This window comes from Drosophila elegans, unplaced genomic scaffold, assembly GCF_018152505.1.
Source record: "Drosophila elegans isolate 14027-0461.03 unplaced genomic scaffold, ASM1815250v1 contig_208, whole genome shotgun sequence".
In the NCBI taxonomy this organism is placed as follows: domain Eukaryota; kingdom Metazoa; phylum Arthropoda; class Insecta; order Diptera; family Drosophilidae; genus Drosophila; species Drosophila elegans.
In genome coordinates this window covers 20,956,355-20,976,963 of record NW_024545578.1, presented here as the reverse complement: position 1 = coordinate 20,976,963, position 20,609 = coordinate 20,956,355, and the positions used below count along the sequence as shown (strand labels likewise).

Sequence of the window (20,609 nt, the reverse complement as noted above, 5' to 3'; positions counted from 1 at the left end):
CAGCAGGATTTTCCAGTTTTGCCAGTGTTCGGGCCAAATTTCGTTTGTCGAGCTGCAGTCTGGGAAAAACACTTACCTGCATAGCATTACTCGTACCCCGTTGAGCAGTAAATCAACTGCCATGAGTCAGCCAAAAGTTGCTTCCTGTCAGCGCACAAATCTCAACCTCCAGAAGTTTCGCTCCTCGAGGAGGTAATAAAAAGTATATATTTAGAATATTTCTGAAGGGGAACGACTGGTTAGCAGGGCGAAATTTCTGACAGTTTGATACTCTATTGAAATTTATGGGAAAATGTACACCATAATTGCATTTTAAGCAAATGAAAAACAACAACGAAGAATGTTAAGGATTCAGCACAATTTCCCAATTTTAAAGGTATTTGTAAAGCGCAGAAATAGAAACAAATATAAATACAAAACTTTGCTCTTTAAAAAAAAAATATATATATATATTTTTAATGGCATCAGTTTAGTAAGAATCAATCAAAACGAAACATAATCCGTTACAATGAATCTTGTATCATAAATCCCATAAAAAATATCTAAAGCTTCATGCTGCACAAATTTTCCTAGGAATTTTATATACATTTAACTTGGTCTTGAGTTTCGTTCCCATTGAGGAAACATACACAAATAATTTTCAAGAGCATTTCTACTTCGACATAAGCTTCTTAGAAAGCAGCAGAAATCGTTACGCATAAAGTTTCTTATTCAAATGGCCAGCAGAAGAACTTTTGAAGTCCGCCGGAGGCTGTGAGTCCGTGACTGATGGCCAGGACTTGGTAATGGATTGCAGAAATATGAAAAACGTGCCGACAATAAAGCGACCCTTTAACGTCTCCGCCTTAAGTTTCTCTGCCAAAAGTGGTCAGGTGCACTAACATAAATATACGTTCCTAATATATGTACACAAATTACCAACTAAATTGGACCCAATGCTAATTTATAGTCTTTGGATCCAATGTTATACAGATGTCTAGCCAACGAAAGGGGCCATAAAGTTTATAAATACTTTTAGTGCGATTAAAGCGAAGAGTTGACGGCAGCAAGTAATTTGAAATTGTTTAAAACAACAAGAATTCCGCTCAAGATTATAATTTGTTTTCATTTTAGAAATTGAATGAAATATTTTTTTTTTTTTATTTATACAACATTTCTGTAGTTTGACGCAGGTTTTTTTTTTGCCACTCACATGCAATCTTCTAATAGTTTTTAAGAGTGAAAAACAAATTCGCAAGCAAAAAGATATTTGCTAATGTATTATTAATGCAGTTTGCAACACTCGACCAAATCTCTGAAAAATAGCTATCCTTGAGAGTTAATAAAGTGAGAAAATATAGTAAATGGATGAGATATCACATGGCGCCTAAAGCACTATAATATGTGTGTACATTTTAGTGGCTTTCCTCAATCTGGCACAACGTATGCACTCAGTGAAATATCAACTAGCCAGAGGATGTGCTTGTTTGCATTTGGGTTATGTTTGCGGTGGGTTTTCGAAAGCACCGACACAGCCAGATGCCCAGATGCCCAGATGCCCAACGAGACCAGGATGTGTGAGTGGCGAAGGACCTCCGGCTAATGAATTATTCAGGCGGGTCGTTAGCAGAGCACAAACCCCACGACTCTGCCTAATTACCCTGCCTGCCTGGGAGACTGAGAGGCTGGCTGGACAGTAAATAAGCGCAGCTCCTGTGGCCAGGACCACTGGGCCATAGAGTGGCAGAATGGGTCTCAACGAATGAATGAATGAATGAATGAATGAATGAATGAATCAACGAAGAATGCCCGGCATATCTCAAATAGGTATCTCTGCAAGCTGAGACCGACTCCAATCTCCTCACCGAGATAGTTGCATGTCCGCCTATCTGCATTATGCATGAGGTTCACTGCTCCGCATTTAGAACAGTCTGCGCCGGACTCCAAGACTCGTTCTGTAAGCAAGTGAGAAACTTTATTTAACAACTTGATTTTTTTCTGTATGTGGCCACACTAACAAAAAATTAACAGGGAATTTCTATATTTTGTTGTAATACTGAGTACATATGATAAGAGAACGGTATGACAAGAGTTGTTTTTACAATGAGAAAACGGATGGAAACAAGCCGTTTAAAGCCTATCTTTAATTTACCCTTAGAACAAGAAAATGTCATAAAAACGTTTTATTTTAAATAGTTATGCTATCATGTTGTTTATTAAAATAAAAATAAAGAAAAAACGTTTTAGTCTGAATTTTAAAACAATTGTGTTAGAAATCACTGATTTATTTCGTCTTTCGAATTTCGAATGAATATTAATTGTAGCATACTTTTACACACCATTATTATTAGATTCAAAAGGCTAGAGACTTGTTTGGCACCCCCAACCAAGGATAATTTAGTACTGAGTACTGAAGCAATCATTTTTTAGAAGCTAATTTCTCCAACTGATTTTTCTCAGTGCAGCCAGCTGCATGTCTGCTAATGGCAAATGGTTGCAAAAAGTTCTTGTGACTTCGATTGAGAACAATGTAAGCCGGACAGCAACTGATAACTGCTGGAAAGTTTTCAGACTAAAAGTGTTGGTCAGAAAGTTTTCTGCTTGTATTTAGTTTAAATTTGCAAAAATTTGAAACACTCACCGCAGTAAGTTTTCTGCCGCCACCACACGGCAGCAATTGAAATTGTTGTGGCTCTGGCACAGAACTGCGAATGGTTAAGTGCAAACCAATTTTTCGCTCGTTTTAGACATGAGGTAACAAAACGTATTTGTTTAAGAATTTGATAACTTAAAAATTCCATTTTTGCCCAATTTTATATTTGCTCAATATCAAAACTGTTTATCAATATAAAAGTTTGGCAAGCAAACGTGAGAGTGCATTTAAGTGGCTTAATATTTATGGCTTCGAGGAGATTTAAAACTGAATTTGAAAATGAAAATTGATAACTAACTTCGGTTATTGCATATTCCAACAGATATTTCTCTTAAATAAAACAGCAAATATAATTAAATTCCTCTATTTTTCGGAATGCCGTTTGCCATTGGGCTTTATTGCTACTCGTTAACCTTTTATTTACTTTGTTTTATTCTCCAATCGAATTTGAATTCGCAATCCGCATTTCGACCGAATAGCAATGCATTTCCCATTTTCCAGGCCCCTCAATCAATCACACTAAAAGTGCATAATGGTGTTGTAAAATCAAAGAGTCTGATTAAACCGATACTAAAGCGATACCAAGGGCATAAATATCGAGAGTTTGGCAAACATGCCACGCCCCCATCCATTTAGAGGGGGCGGTGAAATGTACATGTGCGTGAGTGTGTGTGTGTGTGAGGGTGTGGATTTAACGGCTACAATAACAAGGACTTTGGCTGCTTATCAGACAGACACCCACACTCCCGCATAAAGAGGAATAACATTATTTCAATATGTACTTACACTCGATGCGAAATGTTTTTGGCATTGGCTGGCAATAAAAAAATTATTGCCTGGCATTAACTTGTTCACGCGATCGTCGCAGTCCTCGAAAACGGGGATTTAAAGTGTTATGAAGCATGTGTTCTCTTGGGCAATATCACGAGAAGTTAAGGAGGGAGCTAATGCAATGCCTGAGCAAGGTTTTTATAAAAAATCATACTTACATTTTTCTTTAAATATTTATTATTAATTTATTTCTCTCAAAAGAACCATTGCTTAATATATAACTTCTTATATAATCACTATGTTTGAGATAGTGAATAAACAAATTTAAAAATAATTAAATATAAAGCTTTAGTTAATTGTTGAAATATTTAAAAATTTTAAAATATATTTTATTTTGTCTTTAGTTTTTATTAAGATTCCCCCTTTAGTCCACACCTCTGACAGGCTAAATAAAATATCTTTGCCCCCGGGCTTGGGCACTTAAGGATTGGTACATCAAATCGTATTTATGCTGTCGGCAGATGCTGAATAAGCCCACTCGAATGACAGACAGATATTTGACGTGAATGTCTGCCTGTGCGGAAATAAATACGTTTAATGAAGTTCCCTTTGGCCAAATGGCACAACAGGAAGCCTCTAATTGATGCCTGAAACGTATCCTTGTTGGCCGCCTCTTCATGTGATAAGTGATAGTGTGGCAGCTGCCTCACAGATTTGCCACAGATTTTCCATTTATCTGATTGGCTTAAGCTAGAAAAAAAGGCAAATCCAAGAGAGATATTTTGCTGAGATGTTTGTAATTGATATTCAGGTCGAAACGTCATTAAAGCCTTTTAACAAATTTAAAGTAATTTAAAGCTTTTAAATCGTTTACTCAATTTATTCAATAAAAAGATACTTTATTAGACTAGTTAAATCAGATTATTTCAGACAGAGAATTAAAACAAAATTAGATTTATATACAATTATACAATGATCTTATTAATTTTCTATCTGTATCGTATTTGGGTATAAAGCAATAATAATAACCATTATTAAAATCTATATTGAAGTGAGAATTATAGAGTTTTGTTATTTTTTAAATTAATATCTATTTATTTATTTTTCAATTATTTCAACACGGCGGTCATACTTGAATCACTTTAATAGGGAACGTAATCATATTTATTTCCCTTTAAAGACGATTTTTTTTTAATTTTAATGAGAATATTTCTTAGACTGTATAGCCTTATTTGGCCGATACCATGATGAAACTTATCTGACCATTGCAATTACGCCTACGCTTTTGCACTCAACTCAAAGTGTTTGGGCGGAAATCCAGCCATATATGGATGGCCTTTGTTTGGCCGTTGGAGTGCTGGAACCCACATGGTCATCGGGTAAAAACAAACAACAAACACGGCCATTAGAGCGGTGGGCGGAGAAGAGAAAGAGCCCTGGACTCGGACTTGGCCAATTAAGCAATTACGCTAACAAGCTTTATTATGTTGGGCCAGCAGGGCTGAAACCAACAATGGCCACTGACCCATCCACCCAGGAAACTAGCCAAGGTGTTGAGCAAACAATTAAAACGGAAAGCGCAAAGGACAAAAGACAGCAGAAGGATGGCGTCCCGATTCCGGTTCTAGTTGGAGTCTAATCGGAGTCTGGGCCAAGACAAGTCGGAATTTAAAGTGGGCCAGATTAGGTGCTAAGAACAGCCTGCGGGAAATTTATGAGCGAAAAGTTTATTTCTCCTGCTCGCCCGTCGGCATAAATTATTGAAAACAAGGGACCTTCCGGCGAACCCCCAAGGAGTTGCCTGTCCGCAGAGGAAAACAAGAAAAGACGGAAAACTTTCGACACATTGAAATTGATGGTCATAAATTTTATTGACTTGTTGTCGGGCTGCTAGAGTGGCTGCTCAGTAAAATGCTCTATGTATATGTATATATGGCAGTTGCCATCAGTTTGTTGCCGCTTTTTATGTGGCAAACGATTATGAGGCACCCAGACATGTTGAACTAGGCTTAGTTAAACAGTCCCAGCGTTTAACTCACTCATCCAAAGTGCCCCCGACAATTACGACTGGCCAAAGGGGATGTGTATATAGATGTACTATATACACAAAGTCATGTCCGGCACGTAAAGTTTTGCCCAGCAGAAGCATCCGCTGGAATTTCTGTCTGACTTGGCAGCCGTTCGGTTTACACTGACTGGAGCGGGTTTGATCAAATTAAAGGACTTTCAATATTCATATTTCAATTTAAACGCAGTGAGTTGCCGACAAAAGCGATTGGCGAACAAGTGAAAAGGAAAACAATTTTATTAGAACACTAATTTAACTGGGGGGAAATTCAATAAGATATTGTTTAGACTTATTGCCTGCCGGGCTTCTGGAAATCGCATAAATTAAATTGATTTAAGTACTCCGTATTTGCCATTGAATTATGTTGAATTTAAATAATTGTTTCTTAATCTATTCTTAACAAAATGTTATTCGACACCGATCAATTAATAAAACTCAAGACAGAATTTGTGTTTCATAAGCCATAAATTATTGACACATATCAATTAAAGTAATTCAAGTAAAAATGATTAAATCCAACTGAACTTTGTAAGAAATTTCCCATTCAATTAAATTTTCTTTAACAAAGCCATATTTTGTCCAATTTTTGACAGAGGACTTTGAGAATAATTTAATAAAAAGCATTGTGAAACATTTTTCTTTACCTTTTTTTTTTATGAAACAGTGTTAACATTTTAAGATAATAACATTAAGTTATTATAAGAAAACAAATGCAGATTGAGGACATTTATGCATTTAATCAAATTAATTTCGCCCAGTGTCCTGCCTAATCGAAGGAAAGTGCGTCAGAGTGTGTGACGGCTTAATGTCTGCCTGCATTCTGTCTTTGTTATTGATGAAAATTGTCTATAAAAGCGAGCCAAGTTTATGCTCCATTAAATGCCATAAAAGGCGTTTGCCATGACTTATATGTGAGGGACGTGGCAGCCAGTGGTCAGGTTGTGCAGCTTTAACAGAAGCAAACGTACTATATATATATATATATATTATATACATCTAATTTATGCTTGAAGTTTTCCGTTTGATCCCTGACTCTTTGTGGGAATGGCGGAGGGTCCTGCCCCTGCCCCATCCACTTTAGTTGCCCGTGTTGACAGCGGAGCTTAGCGCCACTTAATATGAGCCAAAGGCAATATTAACTTGACAGTGGCTCATCCAACTGGGAAATCGGGACGGGTGTGTCCTCCGGAGCTGTCTTCATTAGCTACTTTATTAACAGTTAATTAAATTTTGTGTTTAATGATTGGCCAGACAAACGTCGAGGGGGCGGGGTGTAAAGCTAATATTAAAAATGCTTGCGGCTTGGCATTTATTAAAGTTCCCAAAAAGGCAATTTCGGCTAGGAAAACGGAATGCGTTGCCAAGCCGGCAATTACGAGTTTAATGAAACGAGAAATGCCTTTTATAATAATTGGCCAAGCAAAAACACCAAAACACAAGCCAACAAACAGTTTTGGGCACGAGTAATTTTCGGGATAATAGAGCAGGAAATTGTTTTTGATGGGCATGGGCCTGCGATGTAGCTGACCCCTTGGTTTCTGCTTAAGACTGTCAAGACATGGCCCTTAAAATCCCTTTCAAAACATCTGAATTCTAATTACACATTCTGCGCAGCACAGAGTTTCTCGCATGTTACCGGATTGGAATTCACTCTTACATTCCTCAAGGAGGAGTGGGCTTATGCCTTTCAAAATGCTGAAATACATAATTATGCAGCTCAGAATCTCGAATGACAACCGTGTAAAAACATGTAGCCCCAGTGGAAAAAAAAAAACAGGGAAAACAGGTCGACAGAGGCAAACAGGCAAACAGGCAAACAAACCGAGCGCAGTCAGCCAGGCGTGGTAATTGGGTCGGAGTCGGGGAGTTGAGCCCAAGGAGTACCTGGCGGATCCTGCGAATAGCCGGGAGTGTCTAGGAGCACTCCTCCTGTCAGCAGGTGGCGTTGCCAGGGACTTAAAGGGCGTCAAGAAAAAGTTTGCTTGGCCTGAGAGCCTGTCATCAGCGGGCAACAGACAAGGCCATTTTTTCAGCCACTTCTTAATTTATGTGCCGGCGAAGGCAAACAAAATTTTTAATGCTCAAAAATAAACAATGCAGGTGGGCCGCACCGAAATGTTTTCTCAGCAAGAATTTGTTCTTTAATGTTTTGGCAGAGCAGAAAAAAAACGCACGTATTTGAAACCCCTCCTTGGAAAAAGTAGTAAAAGCCTCGAAAAACTTTCATGTGAGAGAAAAAAGCAACCAAACAAAAAAACCAAAAAACCGTAAAAGAAAAGGAAATCCTCGCAAGACAATTTCAAAAGACGTCTAAAATATTATCATAAATGTGAGCGCATCCTGCATGCGGCTTTTTGATGCTCTGGTAAAAGTATTAAAAAATGTAGAAAAACATAATTATTTTTGAATGTGAAACTATATTTCTGTTTAGTGGCATTTGGTTATCCCAGACAAGAGATCTATAACAATATATGTATCGCCAGCAATGCGTTAAATGATTAAGACGGTCAACATAAAAGAAAGAAGAATGGACTGCGGGAAATATGTCACAACATAAATAATGTTAAGAATAGTATAATTTGGGCTTATCATATTGCCAGCATTTTGCCATATTTCTGACCCAGCCCGCAGCTTGTTATGGTCCAAACCTGTCTGCACGAGACAAAAATCCTGACAAATTTCTGCCCCATAATTCATGGAGCACAGGTAAAAACAGAAACCTGCCACAAGGCATACAAATTCCAGAAAAAAAACATGTCACCTGAAAAGCTTGGCTTCAAAAATGTTCTGTTTTTTCCATCGATTTTTTTTTTTGGAAGGCCAACGAATAGAGAATCTACCGAAAACTGTGTGTTTCGCAACACAGTTTCGGGTCATTAACGGCTTTTTTTCCAGGGAAAATTATAATTAAAGCCTTGGCCAAAATCAATCACATTAAACCAACAGACGTGCGAAGCAAATCAAGCCGGAAAAAAAATGTATGAATAGCCGAGATGAAAAGAGAAGGGAAAAACCATGCACATTAACATTATTTTAATCAAGGGAGCTGCACCTTGTGTTGCGATTCAGATTGCTATCGCTCCCAGACAAACTCCCACTCGTGCCACAAAAGCTGGTTTTTTTCTTGTTCTTTTCTGAGACAACATGGGGACGACCTGCATGTCATTAAGCCACAGGCATCTCGTCCTTACAAGTGGCAGGAAAAATCATCATTCATCATTTCGTCCGGGCTTCCGTCAATGACAATCAAGCTGAGTGGGTTGTGAAATTGGGCTGATGGTTGACGAGCGGGCGGCACGTATCCAAATCAATCGCTGCGCGGCCAGTTTGAACAAATGCGGGTCTTAAATCAGATGTAATTCAGAACCTTAAAGCGAGATGGATGATTATGTGGCAGCTTTGATGGATTACTGGGGTTTAATTAGGGAACGGTACTGAAAAAGGTTTGACAACTTTTTGTTTTACAATATGCCACTGATTTAAATAACCAAAGTACATTTATTAATTTGTCGTACATTTTTTCGAAGGGATTTTAAAATTTTTTTGCGAAAAATCTTATTGATTTTTGTTTTGAAATTATTTTTAGAATCTTTATTTACATAGGTAAGATAAAAAATAAATAAATTGCTCTGAATTAAATTTTTCTCATTACTTTTCAATAAAATAATACACTTGTAAACCCCTTATCAGTCAAATATGCAAGTATTTAAAAAATGTTGTTAGCTGGGCCTGGAATAATTTAAAGAAAATCCGACTGACAAACTGTTATTCATTCGTATGTAAATTTTCTTTTGGTATTTGAATGTTATTTGCCACGAAATGTTAGTCTAAGGCATAAACAAACAATCATATATTTTCTAAATTTCCATAAAACAATTGCCCAGACAAGTTCCAATTATTTTGTTATCGTGGGTTCCTATTTATTCTATTGCTGCGAGTATTTACTGAACTTGACTTTCCCCCATTTTTCCGCATCCAGACTGGCATGTCGTTTTGTTTTGATTCGCGTGTCTAAAAGCCATAACATTCACCACCCTACGTGCCCAGAATATCAATAAAATATGTGTATTTATTGAACTTCTAAACCAGAAAGCGATTGTCGTTTGACAATTTCCGACTCTCCCAACTAATACATTATTTAAACGGCGAAAGTGAATTAAAATTAAATTTTCTGTTTGTTTGCACGCGCGTGTATCACTCCTCCCCAGAAATCCCGCCACAGGCAAATTACTTTTATAAACTCGATGACAAACCACAGAAAGCCAAAGTCCTTCACAATTCCCTCGGGGCACCGCAGTGGGTATTGCATAAGGGGCAAAAAATTTGAAAAATTTAATTTTGTCTAAAATGCGGCAAGCAGACAATGCAAATGTGTAAAAGTTCTCCCCCCTCGAATTTCTTTCTCCGCTTATTGCTCTCATAATATTGTCTAAGTTCAAGTTAATATGTTGAATAATGCCACATCGTTTGGCCGTCTAAGTGAGTCCCCATTCGCCGGATATTTATGACTACAGATACATCAGCGCCAACAGCAGCCTTTGTAGACTCCGCAGCACATTTTCAGGAGCCCTTTTGAAATGGTTCCTCATTTCTCTTGGCCTTAAGTCGCGCCTTTTGTCCATTATTGTTAGCAATGTGGCGTGAAAAGCACCGAAAACAAGTTGCAAAACCAGGGTCACAAATGGGTGTTTGACAACTTTTTCAGCAAGAAGGTAAAAGGGGTTTTTAAAGTAAAAAGTAAATTTAAAGCTGGCTTACATTGCAAAGCAAAACAAACCAAAATATTATTTTAGTTTAATAAAATATGTGAAACATCGCAATTGCTAAAAAGTATAATTTGGTCCAAGCCAATTTAAATTTTTAAGTGCTCCAAAAATAAATACATTGATTAAACATAGTGCCGAAATATGTATATTTCTCTCGAAAAATATTCATTTACTCATTATTCAGAAATAATTTATAAGCGGGATTACCCCGAAATAGAATTATATTAAAAGTGCGATGCCCTAGGTGGAATATTATAATAAGTCGACGGCTCAAGTGCTCAGACCTCACTTAACCCGGCGACTTGTAGACGCGGCATAAGTTCACTGTCCATGTGTTTGATTTGAGTAAGCAGAATTTCCAGCCAGATTTGCATGGACTTAACCGGTATTGAACTCTGTCGACCCGGCCTGAAAAGAAGGGCCTCTTCCTGACGGCAGCAAATATTTGCATGCGAGCTGTCCACACACTCACTTGGGAATCCTTTTTTCGGGGCTGGGATTTTCCACCCATTTTCGGAAGAAAGGCAGCTCTTCTTTCGGCCGCTCTTGTAATGTAAATCTATTTTAATTTATGCAGCAATTAAAAATACATCAGTTTACTTTCGGGCCCACTTGACATCACCCACTTCCTGGATGTGATCCTGGTGCTGTCATTTAATGCGCCATTTTGGGCTCATTAAATTTCATTGCGTTAAATGTTCCCATGACATGCATACATTGAGTAATTTTTTGCAATATTTAAAGCACTTTTCGTCTCTCGGCATAATTTAAACATCAAATAAAAGTAATGAGGTGTCGAGAGGCTCCGGCTCGGAGTTGATAACATTCCATTAAACGGTGATGTCAGTGCGACACCTTCATTTACATAAAGACCAACACGTGTCGGCGACTGTCATTGAACTGTCATCCGATCCCGATTCGAGTCCTTGTCCCTCCCCTCCCCCTCTTCCATCTCGGGCACTTCCTGTTTTGCCTAATTACTGCCTGTGCAAAATTCATTAAATGCCACGACACCCTAATCAGCCGGCTGTCTCGCTGTTTGTCTCTATCTGAGGGCTAAATTTAGACCGCATCGCAATTCATTAAAAAGAACATCCTCCTCGTCGAGTTGTTGAGCCGAGTCCTTGGAATCTGTGTAGTTGTCTGACTGTGTGGTGCCCATGGCATCCACTCCACCAACTTGACATATGTACTGGAGCCGCAGAGTTTGTTTTCTGCCGCCATCCAATTGCGGCCAACTTAAAATCCACTCGAGGCATGAGAAGTCCTAAGGGACAATTGCATGTGGCTGCAGCTACAAGATATGAGCAGTTAATGTATAAAGTTCTCAGGCGATGTCAAACACGACAAGTAAGCAAATGGCGATTAGCTGACAAAAGAAAATAGGGATTTAAATTATTGATTTTTAATGTTTTTACTTTAAATAGTTATAACATTAATAAACTAAACGGTACCCACATTAAAATCTGAATAATTAATACCACTTTCAAATCAATTTTGTTTTAGATTCTGCAAAAGGTAAAAACTTCAATTAATTAACAATTGTTTAATTTTACTTTAATATATTTTCTCATTTTTTTTTTTTTACAAACTCATAAGTGTGTCTTTTCTCCTGTTCATTTTTCTTTGCTTTGTTTTGCTAGTTTTCTGCTTTTAGTAGTCACAACATTTATAAATTAAAGTGTGGTCATAATAAATGGCAGTCACTTATTTTTCTGAATAATGGATATCACCAGCAAATTACATTTTTTCTGCAAATTTGAAAAACTTAATTTTATATTTTATTTATTTTCATAAGTAATTTAAATACCAAATCATGTTTTTACTTTTTGTTTTGCACTTTCAGTCCCATTTCTCTTATTGATTTTTTATTGCTTTGTTTTGCTCAACATATATTTGCCATTCCGTATTTATTTCGATTAAAGAACTTTTCGGAACTAGGCGAAATAAAACAACACAAAAAAACAAACTTATCTCAGCACCAATAAGAACAATAGCAAAGCAATAAATGAAAACTTTTGTTTTTGGGGGACACTTTTCGGGAACATCTAAAGTACAATCATTAAAATTAATTACACAAACATTAATGTGCCGCTGGCAAATAGGGTCCCAAGTGAATGAGGTAAACCTCCGCTCACCCGAGATTCTACAGTTTCCGCCTTCTTCCTGTCAAGGACTCCCATTGGCAGACCACAACCAAGTAGTTCCCTCACGCACTCCAAACACTCACAGAAAAGTCTTCACAAAATGCTACATTTTAAACTGTGTGTCTTTTCTTTGACTTTAATTTCAACTTTTAAACGTTTTCACCTCTACTCCCAAGGCATTTGACGTGGTGAGCAGGCTTTTAAAAATGCAAAGAATAATGTGTGAATTTAATTATTTAGCATGCGTGAAGATGGACCCGTTTTGCTATCTCTTAATACCACTCTCGAAAATATCTTAAATTTTTTCGAGCAAAGTATACACAAATGAGTCTCCGTTACCATTTTGTACTGATATGCCTGTACCTGTTACAAACATTGAGTAAGTTTTGGTACAAAATCAGGAAAAACGTGAATTTAAAATTAAAGAAAACCCAAGTCGCAATTAATTTTTAAAAATTTTTAAAATGACCTATGTGCGGGCTTTGTTTTTTTGTCTCTGTGCACTTACGCACACAATGCTACACGCAGATCGCCCACAAGACACACACAATCACAGTCGACAATAATGAATACTTAATAAAGCGGCGTTCAAGGTGGTCGGACTCTCGGTCGACGACAAACAAAGGCGACCAGCAGGCCAAAGACCAGGGCTAAGGCTGCGGGCAAAGTTTACCTTTGTTGGGACCTACTTGTCCACCTCCAGCCCTTCTACTCCTGCGTTCCCGTTCTGCCACTTTTGAGCTGTTTTTGTTATTTTTCTCCTTGTTAGGCGGCAAGTTTTATTTCAATTATCAACACCCAAGCGGTCGGTATTTAGGATTCAAGTTGATTTAATTTGTCGGCAGCAAACCTGTCGTTAAAGGCACAAAAACCAGATGGGTCGATTATTTGTTCTCATTTGACATGGACTACAAACTTATAAAACCAGCTGAGTACCTTAATAGATGAAACCTCAGCAAATCGAAGTGATTAAAATCATTAAACAATTTGGTTCTCGTTGAAAACCATTTACACAACACAAAAATTTAAGCCGTTTACTTTGAAGTATTTTTTACTGGAATGTATTACAGCTTACAAAATGAAGGGGATTTCTTTAGCGAAACAGTATATAATACATTTAATATTATAAACTTTTTAAGGCTGTGCACACTGTGCATTAAAATATAATACAATTTTCAAGAGTATAAATACATAATAATAGTATTAGTATTATAATACATAATAGTATTTAAAAAATAAAAGGCATTCATAAGCCCACTACGAAGTTCGACTTTTAAATTTATTAATAATTTTTTACGCACGTACTTCTCCCACGCACAGAGTGCAAAATGATAGCCTCATCACAATAATAAATCGATACTCTCACTATATGGGTCGACAACCGCAGTTTGTTCGTTATTTTTGTGTCAAATTTTGAAGAGTTTGAATTGTAATTTTAATTAATATTTATAAATGTCAAAGGGGCTTTGGAAGCGGAAGTCAAAAAGCCAAAATATTAAAATACATAGTAGGCAAAATATGCGCATACGAGTAAAACAAATACAAAATGCAGTTTGCGGAAAAATTATTAGAATAGTGGGCATTCAATTAGGAAGTATTTTTTAATTGGATTTTAAATCGATTAGTTCGTTTTCAAAATTACCTATTTTATATCACATATTTCACATATTGTAAACGAAGGGATTAATAAAACTGTTTCTCACTTCACACTTTATAATTAAATTGATTAAATAATAAAGACCTGTAAACTGCCACACGTCACCGCTGCGTATACGTAATGCATATTATTGTGAAGAGGAAAACGAGAAAATAAGGGGCCGTTAGCTCTTGTGCAACAAGTGGTTAATGCTAATTAGGACTTCCCGGGGTGGGTATAAAACAAGGATATGCCCATCACGACAACAATAACGAAGTCGATGCCGATGTCAACAAGCCTGGGCAAACAATAACGAAAGCAGAATCAACTTGCAATCCGATGCTCGTTTAATTGGGCAGACGACTGGAGCCTGCTGACGATGACTACGGCATCTGGGCGAACCGTTGTTGCTATACAGGAGTTACGGATTACACTTATTTGTATACCCTGGCAGAGGGTATTATAATTTCAGTCAGAAGTTTGCAACGCAGTGAAGGAGACATGTCCGACCCTATTAAGTACTTATATTCTTGATCAGTATCACTAGGAGAGTTGATCTAGCCATGTCCGTTTGTCTTTAAACTACTCTTTCAGTATTAAAACTTTCCCAAAAGTTGACTTCCTATTGCAGCTCGCACATAAGACGAAACGAGCCCGATCGGACGACAATAGCATATAGCTTCCATAGGTACAATCGGAAAAATTATGGAAAAATTTGCTGTTTTTATATTTTTATTCAGCATACTCAGCACTAAATACATTATGCTACACTATTTGGAAACATTTCCTTACCACATTCGACCTCTGCTGTTTTTATTTGCAATTCAAAGACGATTTGTAGAGGCAAGATGGCAAACAAATTGGCATAAGCTGCTTGAACGTGAAGAAGTATTACGACATTCTTTCGGGCTTGTTAAACGTGGGCGACGTATACGCACTAAGTAGCAGGACTGCTGTTCGCAAGCGAGTGTGTGGGATATTAAAAAAGCATAAACTTGACAATTTTACGAATCTAAATACGCCTTATTGTATTTCTAAGTGTGACAGTCAATCAATCTGTCCGACTTTGGCCCAATTTTAACTCTTTTCTATTTGTGTTTTTTTTACAGATTTTCGAAACGCATTTCTAAGCATCTTCTTGGACGGACTTCTATTGAATTGTGCCAGTAATTCAAGCCAAAATAATGCAGGGAAATGTCAGCTGGATCTCGGAGGTCCTTTTGTAAGAAACACTTCTCCGCATGGATGAGTAGAGAAATGCTGATAAATGGCAAATCAAGTGACAACGATGTGGAAAGTGGTGGCAAGGAGGTTGGTTGTCTAGCAATTGGCTGAAACAGCTACACAAGTCATTGATATCAGAGGTGTGTGTGTGTGTGTGTTTGTGTGTGTGGTGTATATATTTTATGGGTGTGACTGGGTGGGGTAATGGAGTGTGTGTGTGTGGGGTGTGACTGGGCCCAAAGGCAGAACGGCCTCTTTATAAAGCTATTTTTTCCCGAATTTTTCGTTGCCATTCAAGTCGCGACAATTGCCGGGCCATTTCGCATATTTACAATGCCTCGAAGGGTGATTTCAGCCGCTCTCCGAAGAACAGTTTGCCTTTGTCGCTTTCAATTTGTACCTAACAACTGTCAGACATTTGTCGTTTTGGTTTGGCTTTCGCCAGTCACACGGAATTAAATTTCGAGCGACGCTTTTTGGCCCAATTGTGTGGAAATATGTCAACGCAAGGCCTCCCCCTCGAACTCGTTGTTTGCCCTGCAGAACAGAAGAAAAATAATTTTCTCGACTTCAAAAAAGCAAACATTTCCACGGCTGATGGAGCAACTATAAGGCCAAAAAAAAAAGCCATGTGTAAGCTGACATTGATGAGATTTGCAGGGCCAACAGAATCGGATCGGTGAAATCACGAGTATTGAGGCTGACTGACAGTTGGCATTGGCCAAAACACCGGCAGCAGGCATTCAACTGGAATTTAACTGGAATCGCATTAAAGTCCCTTCCTGATATGATTATTTTTGTATTACATTCTTAGTGCAGTATCACAATGGATTGCCAATATTATAACTTTGTAAAATATTAATATTTAATTCAAGGAAAACATTTCTGAGTTCATATGCTAAAATATAACAAAACGTCCTTAAGCTTTTCCCCCTTTTCACTAAAGTTCCAGCAATATCAGTGCGTTTATAGGTAAATGGAAACGTGAGAATGCATTTTGTGTGTGAGCATAATAAATAACTAGCTGGCAGTCGTGCACATAAAAGTAAAACTATTTTATCACGAAATTTTCATAGCTAATAAAATGTGTCAGGTCTAAGACAGCCACGAAGGCATTTTCTTATGGGTAAGCTACTCGACAAGCTTGTAAAGTGTTTTCGAGCATAGACATACTATATATAATATATAAAGTATATATCTAGGCACTAAGCTGTAAGAATGTCGGTTAATAGCATCAAATGCTAAAAATAAATTGGGTAAGGAAATGGGATGACAAAAGTGTAGGGCCAAAACCAAAATTACGCAAAATTGTGCTGACCATGAGCCCCGCTTTTGAAAGTTTAAGTCTGGCTTGAATTAGGCTTTCAAAAACATGTCACATGCTTTGGTGTACTTTTGGTTTTCTCTACTTTGATCACAAGTTTCCACTGCGTATACGTAATTATTGATAGTGTTAGTCAGCGATTTTAACGCTAATAAGTTAGACAGCGAAGAATGTTTAATTGCTGAAGTGCATGAGAATACTCATTGATAAACTAAAGGTAATTAAGAAAGGCATTAAAGTACGAAAGGGTCTCATCAAAGGATTAAGAAATTTAAATAAGAAATAAAATAATATAAATAAATTAATTTAGGATACTTTACTGAACTCTTAGCTACAATTGAATGTTGGCTGTTGTATCAATGTATTACGAACGATTAAGATAAGTTATGGAAACTTGGAAAGGCATTTTTATAAGTAAAAGGTTATTATATATGTAGACTAATGAAATTATAAAACTATTTAAGGCAAGATCATACCAAAAACTTAATTGTAAACGTGAAACTCACTATAATATATGTCTTAAGAAATTCATCAAAGCGAAATCGTAATTTAAAACAGGCGTAAGTTAAGGAAAATGTTGTTGTTTCAACTTACCACTAGTTAAGGGTTGTGTTTGTAGCAAGTAAAAGTTAATTGGAAAAATATTGTACAAGAAAAAATGCACAATTGGAAATAACAAATATAAAAATTATGTATAAATAGCAAAAATGTAAACAAATCAATGTGAAAATTAACAAAAATATTGAAGCTTCAGTTAAAATGCATGTTAATATCACCAATGAGACACAGCTGAGTATTAAACATTAAATAACAACTATTCGCAAGTAGACGAAAAGGATGTTTTTAAGAAGCATTACTACACACGAATAAATAATGGATGTTGAAACAAAGATGCAGGCTGTTTAAATGTGTGCAGTATCAAGTATTTCTATAATAAACCAATTTTACTAGGAAAGGGATGGCTCCATCTTGTCAGCATGTGACAAAGTAGCCTGTCCTGCTGGCATGCTTTGATCAAATAAACAAACAGATGACAAATAGGGACGAATGTGCGGACAGGCGATTTGTCACTAGGTAATTTATGTACCCAGTTGAGCGTCTTTGTGTGGGCGAGCGAATTAACCCTCAACTGGGTCAACAACACCCGACAGGCCAACATGCAACCCACTCCGCAGGTCAGTGCATCAACAGCTATAGGGGATTGCGAGGTGAGTTCCATTGGGCTTCAATTAAAACGCTGGCATGCGAAAAGTTCGACGAGAAAGTTCATAACCGGATCGAACAGTTCAGAACAAGAAGACAATATGAAGGAAAACTTTTGTTTTTCCCCCCCAAAAAGTTATGCCTGCGCAAGGTATTGCAAATAACTTTGCGATAAGTTCCTGTATAAATACTCAAGAATTTTCTGCTACCATATTCTGGGCATTTAAATGCGTAAAATGAGTAATATATATATAATACATATACAGTTAAGGGTTTATAAAAACATTATACCAGCCTTCAAAAGTTAATTTTCATTATCAACCTAACGTTATAATTAAAAAAAAAAGCAAAACTCAACGACAACCAGTTAAAGATTAATTTGCATTAATGCTTATGCTTGTGCATTTATTGCGCAATTATCAACTGAATGGCCCTTTGATTTTGATGACTACTGTTTGGCATTCGTGCTTTAAGCCCTGGTAAACCACAGCCACCATGGCGGCACCACAATTTTACAAATATTGCCAATGGGCAGCCACTAGGCAATTGAAATCATGATAAATCAATGGTAGGTAGTAGTTAACACAGCGAAAAATTAAAATGGGCAATGGGCAAATTTGATTACATTGCTAATCGAATTATCTACCATAGCACCGCATAACGATTTTGCATTATGTGAATTAAGGTATTTAAATAGAACAGAAGCATATGCGTTTAATTTATATTTTTCTTAGCCTTTTCGTTCTGAATTACACATAAGTCTTCAGGGCAATCCGATGCCAATTGTGACCTGTCATACTCAAAATAAGATTGTTACATTTTCCTGACATCTTGTGGCGACTTACCGGGACCCATTTCAAAGTAGATTTTAAGAAAGCAAACTAATAAACCGTCCGGACCAGAGCACTTCATCAAGCCGGAGGCCCCTGTCAAGTCGGTCCTACCTGGCCTGCAATTTAATCGTTACGAATGTGCGGTCGTAAGTCATAGTCCTTCGACTTACTCTACCCCAGAATGTTAAAAGACCACAAAGCAGTAGGAGCATTGAATTGAAGTGACATTATTTGGTTACACATTCCGTATTGTATAGCCAGCTACCGATTTTTGGCTGATGCCTACGCAATTATTTTATTTAAACTTATTAAAGGAAACCAATAACACTAATTACTTTATTTGCTTGCCTTATGTGGATTTAATTTTAATCTAAATAAATGCAATCAATTAAAAGTAATTGCCCTGTTTTTAGTAAACCTTATCAAAATAAACTTTTCAATTGTCTTAAGCACGTGAAAATAATATAAGCATAACAATTTAAAATTAAAGCTAGCAAAAACAATTCAATAAACAATACAGTGCATACTGAATTCAAAAACTTACTTCAGCAAACTAAGTTGTAAAATTCCCCTTATCTCCACCTGAGCCAGTATTTCGACTACATAAATTGTCATTATGTATTTGCGTTGTAGGATAAAAAAGCAGATCTGTTATTTGCTGTTCACTGGTTTCGTTGTACAGCAGTGTGTGTCCTGGTCCTTTTGAAATGGTCAAGTACTGGAAACTATTTGTGGCTCTGGCCACTGGCAAGCAAAAGTTATTTGTTGTGGGGTTTCTTTTCCTTCTTTTTCATAGTAATAAAATTTTTGTGTGACATGAATTATATGAGAGAGGAGGAGCAGAGGGAAAAAAACCCAAAAGCAGAACGATACAGCAAATGAAACGTCAGCCAAGAATAGTTTACAAATTGCAGTTTTATGGCAAGCTGAGGATGATGGAAGAGCCAACTAGTTAGGACAACTGCCAAACAGGTTTAAATAGAGTTCTTGAAATGCTTGAGAAGTGAAGACGGTCAAAAGCAAACTTCGGGAGGAATGAAAAACTTTAATAAAGTGTAACCAGAAAGCAAATAAATTCAATTAAAATTGAGCGACATTGTGACACATGTAAGCAGGCACTTCAGTTTTGGTCTAGGCAAGGGGGTCTAAACCACTTTCAAACACATTCCGACCTCGGAAAACAATGGGAGCATCCCGCAGAGGCCCGAAAGTTTCCTTTGTCAATGTGTCTGGCGGTTTCGAAAACTTTCGGCGTGAAATGTGTCACTCAAAAGCAGCAGCACAATGACAACAGAACTTGTGCCAAGTCAAACAGTCGAGTTTCGCGGGTTCCGCGTTTTAGACAAAATTTAATCAACGGAAAAATAGAAAATTAACTGATGGTTGATATTTTCTGGATGAGTTATTTTAATCAAAATGAAATTGTTGACTTATTTTGATAATTACGGTAAGTTTTAATTATTATCTTTTAAGATTATTATTATCTCTTTCGAATTTAGAATATAATATCTCAAAGCCAAACGATTGATGCTTCTGCTATGGTAAGCAAGTTAACATTTTATTATTTTTTGTTTTATTTTTGTTTAAATACTATAAGTACTTAGGATACATTTTTGCATAACTGAAAACCATGACAATAATAAAATTTTTTGTTTGTTTTAAAACATTATTGTTTATTCTAAATATTTTTAACAATCATTTTTTTTAACATTTTAAATTGATACGGAAAATAAGATTTTAATTTATGTAGAAAAGTAATAGCATTTTAAAAATTTATTTTAAGGTTTTAGTCTAATAATTTATTTACTTGAATAAAACGCCTTGCTATGACTTTTAGTTTTACCCGTATAAAGCAAGTTTTCAGTTCGTTATTTTTCCAAGAAATTGCTGAATACTCATAGGTCCGTCTTCATTAAAACACTATTAAATAAAAGACAACTACTGCGAGAAATGCAGGTAATGAGTAGCTTAAGTACTTACAAAGTAATTCAGCCGAATTCCCGTG

The 20,609-nt window shown here is 36.7% G+C and overlaps 1 protein-coding gene across 1 annotated transcript in view; it reads left to right on the top strand.

Moving 5' to 3' along the window:
* LOC108142805 (prolactin-releasing peptide receptor) overlaps nt 1-17,458 on the top strand; it is a 34,960-nt gene extending 17,502 nt beyond the window's left edge. Inside the window, exon 4 of the mRNA XM_041708260.1 lies at nt 15,130-17,458. The gene's annotated coding sequence lies outside the window, so the exon portion shown is untranslated. The remainder of the gene's footprint in view (nt 1-15,129) is intronic.
* The last annotated feature ends 3,151 nt before the right edge of the window (nt 17,459-20,609 follow it).